Below are 4789 nucleotides of genomic sequence, written 5' to 3'. Positions count from 1 at the left end.
AGGAAAGGAGCATTAGCGGAACAACTGGAAAATTCAAATAAAGTCTATGTATCAGGTAATAGTACTGTGTCAATGTTAGTTTTCTGATTTTGGTGACTGTACTGTGGTCATGTGAGATTTTATCACTTGGGTAAACTTGATGAAAGATTCCTGAAAATTCTTGGTTTGTTTGCAACTATTTTCTAAATCTGAAATGACTTTTGTAAGTCTTCAAAATGAAAAGTTAAAAAGTTTTAATTATTAAAGTCAATAAGATAGAAGATGGACAACTGAAGAAGACCCTTGAAATTAGACAGATTGCAAGTAACATCTATCATAGTTGGATACTGGCTGATTAGAGCAATGATTTGCAACACTGATTTGGGGCACCCCCACCCCATCCCCCCATACACACACCCCTTCTCACCTCTATTTTCATTTGAATGTCACAAAATCCTCAGAAAATTTCAGAGTAGTGTTAGTCAAAATTCACTTTGATTTTAAGTGTAAAATATCCTGTATAAATATTTTTCACAAAGGTGAGAGGAGAGGGGAAATCATACAAACAAGAGACTAATTTCCGAAGATGTTGCTTTCAGTTTTAAAACTATCGGCTAAAGCACAATCACTGGGAAACTTGTTTTTTTTCAAAACTCTGATGCCCAAGCCCCACATAAAACCTGTAGAATCAGGATCTATAAGAGACAAGGTCACTGGGTGATGCTGAGGCAAAGCAGTCAAGTTTGAGAACCACAATTTAGGAAAATGGTCTCTAAAACAAGACACATCAACCACTAGGTGGTGCCAGGCTATCAAAGATGGAGCTTCCCGGTACACAAGGCATTTTCCTCTCAGTATATAGCATACTCATTTCCCTTTTTCTCTCCTCCACAACTACCCAAACTTTTACAAAAGGATTATATCACATCAAAATAAATATGCCACTCAGTATGAGTGTCAGTGTCTCCTTGAATTGATTTAGTTACGATAGACAGGCTTGTTCTGAGGGACCCAGGGCAGTGCTTTAGCACCCACCCGTCTTTCCCTGAGCACCTTCCTTCCTGGCTGCAAATGTTTGAAAGGAGAAAATCCACTGGAAGTAGCGCCTCATTAGCAGTGAACGATCGGATAAGAGAGAATGAAGTGACGGGGTGTTCCTGAAGTCGTGTTTAACCATTTGGAGTTTTGATCCCTGCCCTTATCCAAAAACCATGAGTTCAAAAGTATACCAGAATCACCAGTTTGTTCTTTTCCAAACTCCCATTGCTTCAGTGCAAAAGTATTTGACAGCTTCTTAACAATTTTATCCTTTCTTTTTTCTCATATTTTTTCACATTAAAAAGCACCGTGTGGATGGTAATCTCATTTCAGAATTTTTCCGAAGAGTGCATTTGTTTGAAATGTGTTGTATGCAACCTTACATGCATTGAAATACTTTTTTTTAAATGTGCATTGAACAGAAAGTGCTGTAAAAATGAGCAAGACAAAGAACACATGTATTCTATTAATCTTACAAATATCTATTGAGTAACTGTATGTAGCAGATACTGTGTTACATGCTAGCATGGAACTACACGGTTGAGCAAAACAAACAACGTAGAAGCTTTCATGCGCGTGCACTCTAGTTGGGAGACACATATGGGGAGAAAAAAGGAAACAAATTAACAAAATAATGGCAGAGTGACCACTCTTTCTTAAAATAAAGCAGAGACCTTGCAGATCAGGCCCTCCGGAGAGATGGCTGCAGTGCAGGGGCCTGGGGAGAATGTGGAAGGTGGTGAGCAGAAACTGAGCAAGGATGAGCTAAAAAGACAACTGAAAATTGAGAAGAAAGTAGCAGAGGAGGACACCAAGCAGAAGGAGCTGAGTGAGAAACAACTAAGCCAGGCCAATGCTGCTGCCTCCACCTACACCACTGACAACGATGTGGGAGCCGAGGAGGAGGGCCTGGACCCAGACCAGCACTACAAGATCCGCAGCCGAGCAGTCCACCAGCTAAAGGTCCATTTGGAAGACCGGGACCCACGCAACTTCCATGTAGATGTCTTGTTCACTCACTTCATCCAGGAATATAAGGAATACAGTCAACTGCAGCCTGGGACCACCTGAGGCACATCGCCTTAAAGGTGGCAGGTAGGATCCATGCCAAAAGAACTTTGGGAGGAGAGCTAATCTTCTATGACCTTCAAGGAGAGGGGGTCAAGTTGCAAGTCATGGCCAATTCCAGGAATTATAAATAAGAAGTAATTCTTCATTTCAATAACAAACTGCATCAGGGAGACATAATTGGGGTTCAGGGGAGTCCTTGAAAAACCAAGAAGGGGGAGCTGAGCCACATTCCCTGTGAGATCACACTGCTGCTTCCTCATTTGCAAATGTTGCCTCATCTTCACTCTGGCCTCAAAAACAAGGAAACACGCTATTGTCAGGTACTTGGACTTGAGCCCGTCCAAGTGACTTTGTGAGGCAGAAATTTATCATGCGCTCTTAGATCATCACATTTATCAGATGTTTCATGGATGAGTTGGGCGTCCTACAGACTGAAACTCCCACGATGAACACCATCCCAGGGAGCCGTGCATAAGCCTTTTATGCCCTGCAGCAACGAGCTGGACCCGAATTTATATGAGAATTGCGCCAGCCCTCTACCATAGGGTGCTGCTGGTCGGTAGCATTGACCAGGTTCATGAAACTGAACACTAGTTCCAGGATGAAGAAATTGACTTGATTCACAGTCCTGAGTTCACCGTCTGTGAGTTCTCTCTGGCCTACGCAGACTATCACAAGCTCGTGGAAATCACAAAGTAGATGATTTCAGGGAGGGTGAAGCACATTACGGGCAATTATGAGGTCACTTACCATCCAGATGGCCCCAAGGGCCAAGCCTCTGTGACTGATTCACATCCCCCTCTCACCTCCCCCCCGCCCCCACCCAGAAAATCAGCTTATAGAAGAGCTTGAGAAAGCCCTAGAGGTGAAGCTGTGAGACAATAACTTCTTCCAATCTGAAGAAACTCTCAAAATTCTTGACATCTGTGTGGCCAAAGCTGTTGAATGCCCTCCACCTGGGACCACAGCCATGCATGGATGTGGCATGCACCAACCCTATATTTGTCTGTGATCACCCCCAAATAATGAGCCCTTTGGCGGAATGGCACCACTCTAAAGATGGTCTGAGGGAGCCCTTTGAACTTTCTGTCATGAAGAAGGAAACACTCAGTGCGGAACCGAACTGACTGACCCCCCGAGGCGGCAGCAGCTTTTCAAAAGACAGGCCATGGCCAAGGCTGCTGGCGATAACGAGGCCATGTTTACAGACAAAAACTCCTGCACCACCTGGACTGTGGGTTGCCCCCCACAGCTGGCTGGGCACGGCATCAACTGAGTCACCGTGCTGCTCGCAGACTCAAATAAAATCAAGGAAGTGCTTCTGTTTCCTGCCATGAAACCCAAAAACAAAAAGGAAAATGTAGCGATTGCTGATACATTGCCCTTTTGTCTACAAAATAATCATTGCAAGTCACATAACACAGGCATCTTTGCGTTTTTGCAAAAGACCAAGGACTGCAAGGAAATTCTTATATGTTACTATCCATTTGACTATCACAGTTTAGTCACCAGCAGAGGGAAAAGGAATTCAGAATTCCAATTTTACTCCTTGTTACCAAATAAACTGTTTGTCTCTAAAAGAGGAGGATGAGGGGAAGAAGAAAGAACAAAAAATAAAAAGTAAAGCACAGTGATGTGATAGTTTCTGGACAAGGTGGAATTGTTTTCGACAGGGTGATCAGGGAAGGCATCCCTGAGGAGGTGACATTTGAGCTGAGAGTAAATGTTGACAAGAAGAGCTGGAAGTCCAGCTATCTAGGCAGAGGATAGTGCAGATGCAGAGATCTGGGGGTAGGAACAGGCCTGGTATGTTGCGGATCAGGAAGAAAGCCAATGCAGGGAAGCATCCACCAGACAAGGTTGGCGACATGAGCAAAGACTGGGTCAGGACCATAGGTCACAATTTAGATTTCACTTTTTGTGAAATGGAAAATCATCCGAAGATTTCCAGCAGGAAAGTAACATGGTCTAAATTTATGTAGAAGATCATCTGGGCTCCAGGTTGTAGAGGGGACACAAGCTGAGTTTACAAGGTGTCCCTAGCAGGCTTTCAGGCTGATGAGACGCTTATAGAAGGCCTCAAGTTCCTTTATCTGTCAAAGTTGTACCCATGTGATTCATGAAGTTGCACAGCTAGTGACTGTGTTACATCTTCATAATATGGAGTGGGAAGTAGGTTATTAAGAAATTAGGCACAAATTAGACAATTAAACCGTTACTGAATTTATAACTTTTGTCTTCAATCACACATGTGACTTTGGCTCTGTCCACATTATGCAAAATCTCTGAACTTTCATTTTTCTAGCTGTTAATAATAAGGGCAGTAAAATGAGGGTTAATATTTACTAAAGCTGTGACCCATAACTCAAACTTTTTAAACCAGCAGAAAGTATTGTTGCCAGCGATCAAAAGAACATCGGGTTAACTTTCTTAAAAGAAATAGCTTCCGATTTTTCCCCATTTCGTTCCTCAGATGTAAGGTTAAACTGGAGAAAAAGAACCGAGCTTTGCTGAGGGCCTTTTCTCCTCACCATTTTGCGGAGAAAAACTGGAGTTTGCAGACATTAAAGCTTTCACATGTTGGAGGCTCCTAACACATCAGGCATGAGGCAGGATTGGAAGGAAGGCAGCTCTGTCTTCCACTGAATATGTGCTATTCCTTCAATGCAAAAGCCTGGAGTGCAGTCCATGGAGAAGTGAG

The 4789-nt window shown here is 43.1% G+C and overlaps 1 pseudogene; it reads left to right on the top strand.

The window, feature by feature from the left end:
- Nucleotides 1–1716: 1716 nt before the first annotated feature.
- On the top strand, nucleotides 1717–3679 carry LOC129083524 (lysine--tRNA ligase-like; annotated as a pseudogene).
- Nucleotides 3680–4789: the final 1110 nt, after the last annotated feature.

Source organism: Pteronotus mesoamericanus, unplaced genomic scaffold, assembly GCF_021234165.1.
Source record: "Pteronotus mesoamericanus isolate MK-2021 breed Mesoamerican mustached bat unplaced genomic scaffold, CSHL_Meso_final scaffold_167, whole genome shotgun sequence".
Lineage (NCBI taxonomy): Eukaryota > Metazoa > Chordata > Mammalia > Chiroptera > Mormoopidae > Pteronotus > Pteronotus mesoamericanus.
The sequence above is the reverse complement of the archived record's forward strand: the minus strand, read 5'-3'. Positions and strand labels throughout refer to the sequence as shown.